The sequence below is a fragment of the Salminus brasiliensis genome, chromosome 16 (assembly GCF_030463535.1).
Source record: "Salminus brasiliensis chromosome 16, fSalBra1.hap2, whole genome shotgun sequence".
Classification (NCBI taxonomy): domain Eukaryota; kingdom Metazoa; phylum Chordata; class Actinopteri; order Characiformes; family Bryconidae; genus Salminus; species Salminus brasiliensis.
In genome coordinates this window covers 4,422,703-4,435,236 of record NC_132893.1, presented here as the reverse complement: position 1 = coordinate 4,435,236, position 12,534 = coordinate 4,422,703, and the positions used below count along the sequence as shown (strand labels likewise).

The following is a 12,534-nucleotide window of genomic DNA, read 5'->3' as shown; positions in this document are numbered from 1 at the left end:
ACACGTTCGCCAGGCAGGCACAGCGGGGACATTTGTCTAGCTGTGACCAAAGCAGCCATCCTAAACAGTGCTGAAGTACAGCTTGAGGCAAATCGCATGGTAAAAAGCTTCAGAAGAGACGCATGAACTGTAATTTCATACACACGTTCACACGTGCACACACACACACACACACCTGGCTACACTCTCTTGGTTCAACGGCCAGTTATGGCAACGCAGGCCGATCAGTCTCAGGCTGGGAAGAGAAAAATGACTTAATGGACAGTCATTGGGTAAGCTTGGATGAGCCGCCCCCAGCAGCATAGCCCTCGTCCCTCTGCTCTCAACGGCAGGGCTGAAAGATGGGGACTGGGGGATTAATTGCTTGTTACTGAGTGCCTATTATGCCATTCCACTCAGTGCGCAAGAATGAGGCCCATCAAAAGCCATGTGGTCCACTAATTGAGGAGAATGATCTGTCTCACCAGATTCTCATGGTCAGGGCCGAGTGTTGGAGCAGGTGGCGGCTATTTTGGCTATGATATTCTTACGCAGTTTACAAGCAGCGATTTTGTCTCATGGTAGCGCAGGGGGTTAAGACGAACTGGCTGAAGTGTTTCTCTGGGGTTAAGGCTTCACCATTCAGACTGTTTTCATCATTAACATTTTCACCTCTTCAGCTATAAGAGCCTGCATGTCTTACACAAATGTCTTTTTTGACAAGTTTCCAGGTTATTTATACAGTTTGTCTGTAGCTTAGAATCAGTATTACAGCAGCCGTCTAAGAAGCATCGCTACAGACAGACCAGATATAGGAACTAGTAAACAGCCTTTATGTGTAACTACAACACCAAGGTCACGCTGTTTAAGCAGTGTAATCAAACATCATCATTAGACCAGCCCGATTAAAGACATACATCAGAGCAGCAGGTCTGAGACACCACCACCACCACCACCACCACCACCGCCACCACATTACATTATAATAAATATAATTACAGGCCAGACGCTAATGAAGGCATATATCGGTGTCTGACAGCAGCTCATCAGACTGTGTGGGTCTGACAGCAGAGATGGTGCTCCGAGACAGACAGAGTGAGAGCATGTAATCAGACATAGCTCAGCTCAGACAGCTCAGCCATCCCCCACCATTACCCCGCGCCCCCCCCTCCTGTCTAGAACCAGCTAACACCAGTCTCCTTTAAAAGTACCAAGAGTTAGAACTGCCGAAGCTCTCCGGTCAGGAACCACACTAACAGACCATTTATTAAGGCCAGCAAAAGATAACATGTAGCATAGTACACCCAGTGGTCTAATACACAGTCATATCAGAACATTATGACCATCTACCTAACAGTGGGACTAGCCACCCCTGGCTCAGATGACAATTAGCTGATGAAAGGTGTACATTATAGAGGTTATCTGGTTCACAGTGGTGCGCCGATTACCCCAGAGTCGTCGTCCACCTGGCCTCAATGCCCTGCAGGCACCGCTGTTATGCCCTCAGTGTGTAAAGTCTTATTACTTCTTCACTACGCCGGCTCTAGAACATACCACATATTTAGCGCTTAGCGATGCCACGTGACTGAGTTTACTGCATGTATAAATACGAGAGCACACCAGCCAGTTGGTAAAACGATCATAATGGGCAAAGGACATGATTTAACTGACGTCCAAAAGGGCATGATGATACAGTACCAGGTGAAGTGGGGTAGCATCTCAGAACCCGCTGACTTTGTGGTATGTTCTAGAGTCGCTGTACCGAAGGTGTTCAGAGTATGGACTTCACACAATGGCAGAGCAGTGGTGCCCCACAGGTACAACAACTCTCATGACTGGTACAAAGCCATCACTGTGCCGAGGGTGGTTATTCCCGCTGTTAGGTAGGCGGTCATAATATTCCGATAGGACTGTGTTTATGAAGGGAGGCTGATACCATTACTTGGATGCTTCCAGATTTGTTGAACAGGTCATTGCACAGGTTGCACTACTGTATATTGGTGTGTGGACACTACCTACAATGCCAGAATAAAGGAAGACCACCACAACCTATTTATAGATATTAGCCCCATGCATAAGAACCTAGAAAGAAAGATGAAAATGAAAAGAAGCATAAAACACGTGGTCCTGATGAGATTATCAAGTAGCCATGTCAAAATCAACTATTCAGTTATTTCCTGACATCTGGAATCATGCTCTCAACACCTGGCCTCAAAATCTGACCCTAATAATGACCAAAGCTTATATGTGAACAGTTCCAGAAGAATCTGGGGAAGGATCTTGAAACATGGATTGAGTCAAGGTCTAACTGGGTCCATGTCTTTACGTCTGGGCAGGCCATCAGTCATTCTGGTCAATGAATGGTCTAGTAAATCTCCACGAAGATTTACACCCCAAGCCTGGTCGCCCTGATTCACTGCTACTAGACAACTGGATTCATACCATGTCACTGAACATCAGGCCATATTTACAGTCCACACAGCCTGGACAAAAACAGCATGTTTATGATAATTGGAGCGGACACTTCATAAATCATCTAATATGTTAGCTTTTGTCGTTTTGATGATTGGCAATGCTGTAAGTAAACATGATTACGGCAATAAAGCTAATTGAATTGAGCTGAGCTGAGAAAGAGGCCTAGTGAGAGGGAGTGAGGGAGAGAGAAGGAGGGAGATAAAGTCAAGGATCCACACACCAATAAGCAAAAACCAAAAAAGGGCTTCATTGTAACCATGTTTACATACTACACTACATGGACAAAAGTATTGGGACACCTGCTCATTCGGTCTGAAATTAAGGGTATTAAAAGGTGCTCATCCTGTGCTTGTTGGTTTAACTGAGGAGCACTGCTGTGAGGATTTGATTGCATTCATTGACAAGAGCGTTAGTAAGATCAGGATGTTGAATAATTAACCCCCCACTTCATCCACAACTCTCCAACTCGACCCAAAAGTATTGGATGGAGCTGAACCATCATTCCAGAGAACACAGTTCTTCCACTGCTCCACTGCTCAATGCTGGGGGGCTTTATGCCCCTCTACTAGTGAGAGGGAGTGAGGGAGAGAGAATGAGGGAGATAAAGTCAAGGATGGAGGGCCAATTACCAAACCCCCCAATCACTAGCAATGCCCACAGCACTAGGAGGGTGAAGACCAGCACCGACACATGTAAAGCCAGCCACCACCAGCCAGCTAGGTAACCAATGAGCCCGTGCTGACCTGTGATGTGGGAAGGAAGTGCCATCAACCCACCAAAAGAGCGAATCCAACTGAGCTCCCTCTAACTCCGGCTGCGGATGGCAAGCAGTTTTTCGAACCAGCGATGCTCTGATCGTAGTGGCAGCGCCTTAATCCAACGGACCACTCAGAGCCCCTCCAAGGTTTTGTTAAGCACAGAAAAGGAGCAAGGTTGCGCCCTCATGCTCAAATACAGGTACTCAGAACATGAACAGCCTAATGATGAGGTAAGCTCACCTACAATCATGCGGCCCTGTGGTGGTTCAGCACTCTGACCCAAATTGCACGTTTCTTTATTCTCATCCTGCTCGTTAATATCTAACAGCCGGATCTGCTGGGAGGGCAGATCTAACGCTAATCAAAGTCACAAACCCTTCATTCTCAGCAAACACTGGTCAATCTTCTCCTCCTTCGTCACCTCCCCAGCCTCTCCTCCTGCTGTTGCTGAGCAGAACCGCTTCTCTCCAGAGCGGCGAGTCGTCTGCTCTTTCTTTCCCCTTTCCCCCGTCTCTCAAACTTAGCGCCGAGCGCCAAAAAATGTTCTTGTGAGAGATTAACTGTGCCGGATTAGGTGGGTTAATTAATAGATCTCGCTGGCTCATTGTTTTGCGTCGGCGCTGTGAGAAGCCGCCCAAGAGAGGCGCTGCGGCATTAAATCAATTTCATGGCCCTTTTATTACCAGCTAGATAAAGCCAATATTTAGCTTTAGGGTTTTTTTCCCCTCATAGCATTGCTTTTTGCCTGCCATCACTCTGTGCAGCAGCGTCAAAGGGCCGAGCTTGGACAGACGGCAGGACTCCGGGGAAGGCCCAAGGACGCATCTGTCCCGCAGTCACGGTCAGGGGCCCCTGGAGAGCGTCCCAAACCATACAGCACAGAAGAGGCCCAGTGGGGCCTGCAGCTTAGTGCTAAGGTTTGTGCTCAATTCTTACTGAACCTCAAATTCTGCTGCCATCACCCATCACATCAAGTGTGCATCTTCTCGGGGGGTCATCCGAGCTGAGCCGAGCCGAGGCGGTCACGATATTCTGATATGACTGTGTTTATGAAGGGAGGCTGACACCATTACTTGGATGCTTCCAGATTTGTTGAACAGGTCATCGTGTCGCACTATTATATATTGGTGTGTGGACACTACCTACAATGCCAGAATAAAGGAAGACCACCACAACCTATTTATAGATATTAGCCCTATGCATAAGAACCTAGAATGTGGTCCTGATGAGATTAGCAAGCAGACATGTCAATATTCAGCTCTTTTAAGCCATTTTTTTGTTATTTCCAATTATTATTGAACCTCAAATTCTGCTGCCATTACCCATCAGATCACTACAGATCATGCAAGGTATCTGTGTGCATCTTTTCCAGCAAAATCAAACAGATCAAATGATCTTAGAACAAACAGAAAGTGCTGATTGGGACCATCTGAAACTGAAACCACCATGTCTTCCTGACCATGAGGCTGTTTTGCTTTAAAATGGTGATTAATGTAATGCTGGTCTGGACAGAGACCAGCAGCTTCAATCAAATAACCCCGGTCTGAGATTCCTGCCTAACCAACGAAGTCATCCTCTCCAACTCGCATTTCTGCATTTTTTTGTTTGTTTGTTTTGGGGAATACTGTCCAAACTAAACCTGGCGCCCAATCCAATCCTGCCCTGTGCTTAATGACACCGTGACCCTGACCAGGATGAAGCGCAGAAACGGTTGGATATGTTCTTGGAACCAATATAGTGATTGTAAGTCTTACACTTATGGCATTTAGCTGACGCTCTTATCCAGAGCGACTTCCAAGGTTACTCGTATTACAGAGGTGGACCAATGTAGTGTTAGGAGTCTTGCCCAAGGACTGGTGTAGCGCAGCATAGCCACCCAGCCCGAGAATCAAACCCCAGTCTCCCACGTGGTGTGGCAGCTCACTGGTAGGTAGTGGTGTTATCTGTTGCGTCACACCAACCAGTCTTCCACCCTGAAGAATCCAGAATACGTTCCAGCAGTCGTCCCTTGAAAAATCAGGAAGCCAATTAAAGCCCTGGTGCAAAACCAAAAGGAGCAAACGTCCGACACACGACACGTCTCGACCGGCTACGTTTGGGATGAGGGGGAAATCATGTCAACTCGATTTCCTGTAACGACATTTAATCCCCCTTCATCACGTCTGCCGTCAGACTCCCTCGTTCTTTCTAGAATCCAGTTCTTCCGGCTCTGCTTCCATCTACTTCCAATTTCATGTCCTACAGGACGACGCCACTGAGCTCTGCAGGAGGACACGATAGGCACAAACATGTTAAATGTTAAATGGATGAAAACGCTGAAAATGAATTGGCAGCCTGGAAGCTGGAATCTGTCTATACCCTTGCTTTCTCAGCCCTGGTCCTGGAGTATCCCTGTGCTCCATGTTTTGGAGCTCTAACATACCACTTCACTTCAGCTCAGGATGGGGTTGCTTTTTAGCTGATTAGATGGAGCAGGTGGGTTGGAGCTGGGGGAAAACTCTAAAATATGCAGGAAAAGGATACTCCAGCATCAGAGCTGGGGGCCACAGACACTCCAGCAGTAATGTACTGCACCTAATACAAGAACACAAGTCCTGCCGACTTCGTGAAAACATTAGTGTAATAGCCTAGATGCCAGTGGGAAAGATCTATCAGGCTTAAAGGCACACTACACTACATGGACAAAAGTATTGGGACACCTGCTCATTCGGTCGAAAATTAAGGGCATTAAAAGGTGCTCATCCTGTGTCTGTTGGAGTAACTGTGTCCCTACTAGATTGAGGAGCATTGCTGTGAGGATTTGACTGCATTCATTGACAAAAGCGTTAAGCGTAAGATCAGGATGTTGAACTCATCCCAAAAGCATTGGATGGAGCTCCAGAGAACACAGTTCCTCCACTGCTCCACAGCTAAATGCTTGGGGGCTTTATACCCCTCTACTAGCCCACACCTGGCATTAGGCCGCATGGTGATAATAGGTTCATGTTTATCTGCTCCTGCAGAGAGTCCTATTCTATTGCCACCATTTCTTTACAAGCTGTGTGTTTGAGTGAATTTGCACATCTGTGTCAGCAATGAGTGCAACTTACAGGTGCTCTCATTAGAAGGTGTTTCCACAAACATTTGGACATACAGCATATATTGAACCCTTTTGTTGAAAAGTCATTTGTACATCAGACGGGCTCTTTCAGAAATGTCAGTGTTTCGTCCAACAGCAGACGGTAAAGCCTTGCTCTCCTCCAGAAACAGTAAAGCCAGGTTGCCGGTCCCCGCAAACAGAGAGTCAGGCTGTCGGTGAGCAGGGGGTAAACTTCGCAAGCCGCAGCGCCGGCGCTCATAAAAAGAGGATCAAGGGTAAATACAGCCGGGGTTTCACAGCCAGCGCGCATCCCCTCCCTCAGTCAGCCCCGCAGGGTCGTGGGAAATAGAAAAATAGCCCTTCTTCGCCTTCCCTTTACCAGCCTCCTTCAAACTAAGAGGGGGGGGGAAGATAAATGTAAAAAAAGAAGTAAACATGACAAATACGAATAGTGATAGCAGGGAAAAATGGCTACTGCTATCTTTTCATCTACAGACTGACAAGTGGCCCATTGTCGAGGTGTTCCGGCGCAACTAGGAGGCTTTTGTTGTTTTCAGAGAGGCTCTGAGGAGTGCTATCAAAGCTCCCAATCAGAAAGCGGCCCCACGCCCAGCTGGCTCTTACATGGAGTGTAGAAGGCATGGAGCTCATCTTCAAACACACACACACACACACACACACACACACACACACACACACACACACACAGGAAAAACAAGCCTGGAAAACATGCACATGCAAAAGGAGCACATTTGGAAGCCAAGATGTGCTTATGCACAAGTGTGTTTCTTAAGATGCACATGGAGGATCCTCAGGAGAGAGTGTGTGTGTGCATGTGCAGAACATGTTTCACAGGTAAAAGATTCAAGCCGAAAGGAACCCATTTGATACAGTGATCCTTTTCCATCAGAACATGAGGTATGAATCATGACTCATTTTAAAAAGGGTGTTAACTGAAGGGTTCTTTAGTAAAGGTAGTGGTTCTAGCTACTGGAAGTGCCATATGGATGATTAAATGGTTCTTTCCCAAGGGCCTGGTCTATATGTTTGACCAGGTCATAGATAACCCAAGCCAAGCCAGACAAGCCACTGATCCAAACATACCTGAAAAAAGGTCCAGTTTTGTTTCACCGCTCTGCAGAAGTTTGTTCTGAGGAGCGATGAATCTGAACTGGAACTTTTCAGGCCTGTGGATCAGTGGTTTGTCTGGACGAGGAAGAATGAAGCTGTAAAGAACCCTGCCTATTGTGAAGCACGGCGGTGGCTCGGTGATGTTCTGGGGCTGCTTTGCTTCCTCTGGCACGAGAAACCTGCATCATGTGGAGGATCAGGAAAGGAAATACAAGGAGAAAACCTCAGGCCTTTTGTGAGGAAGCTGAAGCCTGAGTGTTATTGAGCCTTCCAACAGCACAATGATCCCAAGCCTGACCATCAAAGCTTGCTTTCGGATGAAGTTCTGGAAGATTCTGGAGTGTCTGTCACTGTCGTCTGGGACTTCATAGAAAATCTTTGGTGGGGTTTAAGGAGGGAGGCTGCAGCAGCAAACCCAAGAATATCAGCGAACTGGTGGCCACTGCTCATGAGGAATGGGCTAGGATTCCCCAGATATTTAAATTGGTCTTGTTCGATTGGTTTATTGAAACAGCTGAGTAATTTTGATTGGTGAATAATTTTGAGATTTCAGCTAACTTTTAAAAATTAATATAAACTGTTTTCTATGTTTATAGTACAGTTCAGTACAGTTAACAACAACAGTGTCCAGCCGGTCACTTCTAAGCTTGGGCCTTGATGGGTTAAGCTAAAGAAGTCATGTGACAGTGATTTAAGGGGGAAAAGTGTGTAAATTCGATTTGTCACCCCTTAATGAAACATCAAAGGAAGTAGAGAAGGGTGGGCTGGACAAAGGTTTCTCCAAAACACACACACACACACACAAACCTATCCCTTTCCCTACATTAGCAACAGTTCCAGACAGTAGAGTGTCGACCGCGAGCGTCTATTTTCGCCACCTCTGTAATAGCGTGTCATTTCGGTGCGCGAAAGCACACGACAGGCCCCGTCTCCCAAGCCTAAACTAGAGTATGAACTCATCAGTGGCGCAGGCCTGAAAAACACGGAGCCGAGGTGTAATTTATGACGCATTAGCGCACACTTACACAGCTGGATACGCGCGGGGTGGCGCTCCGAGCCGCGAGTGTAATAAGGCTATTGTGGAGCTGTGATGTATGACTCTCGGCCTGCATTACTCGCTCATTACCGTTCCACCGGCCGTGCTTTATGGAGGTGACTTACTCTCGCCCACCCAGGAGCCACATTCACACGTATCATAAAACATAAAAACTTTGCGGGCCCCTCAGACCGTGCCGGGCCTTTTCGTGTCTGGGAGCAGCCGAGCGGGCAGGACGGTGTCCTCTAAAATAAATAATTTCTCGCGCCGGCGCCAAAAACGGAGCCGGGTTATGGCGAGTCCGACCTGTGGCTAATGGAAGACTCGTCACGCCGTCAAGGTTATGGCTTTCTCTCTCCCTCGCCTTTTCTCTCTCTTATCAGTAGCTTTTTCTGGCCTGCCCCATGCCGGTCAACAAGTTAGGAGCGATGTGAGCCTTGGTTAACTCCTAGTCATGTAGAGTTAGCCGCATCCGCTCTTATCTTGAATGGTTTAATACCTCATAGTTGTCGCAGTAAATGCTAAACATGGTAAGTAACGTAAATGTAGAAAAATGGGCGGAGCTTCACTTCAAGCACATCAGAAACGAGGCGGTTGACCCAAACGAAGCTAACCCTGTTGTGGTGGTCATTCGGTGTAGAGCTGCTCCGGGTGTCGTCAGGTACATGAGCCAATGAGGAGACCAGTGCAGAGTCTGAGCTGAGCAGACTCACAGCAGGGGTCCTCAGAGAACTCCTCAGAAAAATAAATAAAGAAAGAAATAAAAGCAACAGAGAAAGCAGAAAGAGACTCCTCCCTCTTCACGGGACGCCCACCTCGTTAGCCTGAAGCGCCACTATTAATTAGCGGGGCCACCTCGGCCCCCCACTCGTTAGCACCCGAGTAAACACTCCTAATTTGTTATGCATTTTAATGATGGCCTTCTCCAAACATTCAGGGAATGTCTGAAGGCTTACAAAAACACACACACACACACACACACACACTAGCACTCCCACATGCGCGCACTTGTGCAGTGTTGGTATTGGTGGCGGGTCAAGGGAATGTCAGTAACTGTGACTGTAGCTGAGTGTACAGGACGCTGCTGCTGCTGGTAAGGCTGGTTTTATGGGCCACAATTACAATTTACTGCCCTTCAATACAGGCAGAAAGAGCTGTGCTAACACAGGGAGAGGGTTTGAAGGGGGTGCTGTGCTGCCAAACACAGTACAGGCTGGAACAGACCCCACACACAAACCTCGTATCTCCAAAGTGGCAACTTGACATGAAAAAAATCCTCCAATGAAAGACGTTTCTATTCTATTCATCCATTCATTATGAAATTCTGCCAGATTCACTGTCAATAAGTGACATGAGCTGCATGGGCTGTAAAGTCTGATCTTAAAACCAAGTCTGATCTTAAAACCAAGTCTGATCTTAATCTCAGTAACAGTTTCACTCCTGCAGTTTTAAACAGTGAAAACCCGGAGCTGCGCATATCCAGCAAACTGCAGCCAGCACTCAAGATCTCTCTTCAGGAACTGTCCTAAAAGTGTACAAGAACACACACACACACACACACACACACACACAATTTCTGCTCTTCATCCTCTCACTCCTCTTCCTCCACAGCTTCCCTTCATCACACAGCTTCCCTGGTGAGAGGGCATCTGTGGGGAAATGTGCCAAAACAAGGCAAGCTCACACACGCCTGCACACAGGGAGCATCTCTTACGCGCACACACACACACACACACACACACACACACACACACACACACACAGAGCCCTGTTGGGGCCTGGGTGCTCATTAAAACCTGTAAGGACCTCACATCCAAATGTGTGATGAGTGTGAGAGTGCGTGTGAGGCGATGGAGACTTCCTGAGACCATGCTGAGAGACCACTCAGAGTAGCCTAGCACACACACACACACACACACATGCACACACACACACACACACATACACATCCTTTCTAACCACCTACACACTTGTAGCCTTTAAATGTCTACAGGGCTGCAAAAGCACAGATGAGTGGTGTGTGTGTGTGTGTTTGCTTGTTTTTATGCAGTTTCAGGACAGAAATGCCCTGGCTTTAACAGAGGGTGACCCTACAGGTGGTTGGTTTCTGGTTACTGAGTTTAAGATACAAGGTTTTTGCATGGCGGTGACAATACACAATACTTATCCAGACACCTGGATCCAGACACCTGTTCTAACTTCTGAACTCAGCTACTTTAAGGTGCAAACATTGAGCACACAGCTTGTATCTCCACAGAAAAGCGTTGACCAGCAGAGCGGGACGTTCTGGAGCAGCCGTGAGAACATTGGCTCTCAGTGCTCAGTGCTGATCGTCGGCTAGAGGGGTATAAATACAGCCCCCCAGCATTGGGCTGTGGGGTTCTCTGGAGTGGAGAGCACTGGAGCTCCACTGAAACCTTGGGCATGAGTTGAAATGGCAGAACTGACCATCCAAACATCAGTACCTGACCTCACTGATGCTCTATTACGGCTGAATGCAATCAAATCCTCCTCACAGCAATGTTCCAACATCTAGCGCCCGACGCATTAAGAACAGAGACCGTCACAAAGCCACAGTGTTTGTTGTGAATGGATTACGGCACATTTATGAGCTCATGTCCTGCCAAGGTATAAAAACGCACTCGAGTGGCCAGAAGGTGTGTGTGTGTGTGTGGGTAAAAACTCATGTACGGTGGTGAAAGACAATCGCCTCCTCTTCGCGAGCTCGCTTCTGGCCACTCGAGTCCTTTAAACACAAGTGACCTTGAGAGGCTCTGGCGTTATTTATGTCCGTGTGGGCGCGTGTTGTGTGTGTGTGTGTGTGTGTGTGTTGTGTGTGTGTGTGTGTGTGTATACGAATACACACATCAAAAGCCTGATCTTAACACAGCAGCGGCGGCGAGAGATGAGAGGTGAGCAGAATGGTGGAGAGAGAGAGAGATGAGAGAGAGCGTTCTGAGGGAGGGATGAGAGAGTGTGTGTGTGTGTGTAAAGAGCGTCTCTGGGACGAGTCCTGCCAGGCTCTTCCCCGACGCTTCCGCCATATGGCTGATTTCCATAATGACAGCACAGCGCTTCACAGCGGCCAAATAAGGCTCACTCGCAGCGTATGGTCTGCTCTCTCCATAGCCTTTGATGAAGGAGAGGGGGTGCAGCCGGGTGATGCATTTCGTGTCCTTCGAGTGAGCAAGGGAAGTTGGAGAGTGGCGCTGGCATATCACAGGACCTAGCATCTCTAAAACACGGCGTCAGACGTAACACTGGAAGAGAACACCTGTGTACTGAGGAACACAAGCGATGAATTCGTCCCCGAACCGACATTAAAGCAAAACGCCGCCTCAGAACATCAGCTGCAGAACCTCTGACAGGGAGAACGGCGTCTCTGCACGACAGAGACCTCACATCCCCCAGTCATATCAGTGTAAAATCCTGCAGAACTGCTCTACCGCCTCAGTCCACATGCTTCTCTACCTTTCAGTGACGGTTCTGCATCACTCAGCTTGTCCAAAAATGCATGTGTACAGTACAAGTAGGGAAAATACAAAATTCACAAATTCACACATAACGCTGCTTTAGTGTAATGAACAAATCTCCAGGTGAGAAATCAATGTGACACACCTTTGCCACCTTCGCACTTCTACAACAGGTCAGGTTGTGATGGAAAAATGCTCCAGTGTTTCGGTATTGGCTGATTTCCAGCCAAAATATGCAATCGGCCGATATTTCTCTAATTAGCCGATCCTGAGAGCCAGTCAGATCGTATTTTCGAGTTAACCTGTCTGGCTGGAGTTCTCTCGGAGGGGAGGTCTAGAATGAGACCATCACTCAGCAATTCAGCCGTCAATCACCTGGAAAACGATGTGGGGAATTAACAGGCAGCAGCTGCTGCAGTAACCACTCACAAACACTGTATTTTTTATTCTAGCTGTTTTATAATAGTTATTTTTTTATTCACTGGATCTGACTGATATAAAAACTTTCAAACGTTCATTTTAAAGTTGCAAGATGCTTCGTGAGAACTGTTGGCTACACTGTCTCCTCCCCATTGTTTCCAGTGCTACTCACCATTCCGTCTG

At 47.5% G+C, this 12,534-nt stretch overlaps 1 protein-coding gene across 6 annotated transcripts in view; it reads right to left on the bottom strand.

The window, feature by feature from the left end:
• The window catches only part of msi2a (musashi RNA-binding protein 2a), a 316,548-nt gene that overhangs the window by 29,926 nt on the left and 274,088 nt on the right, over nucleotides 1-12,534 (bottom strand). The window lies entirely within an intron of this gene.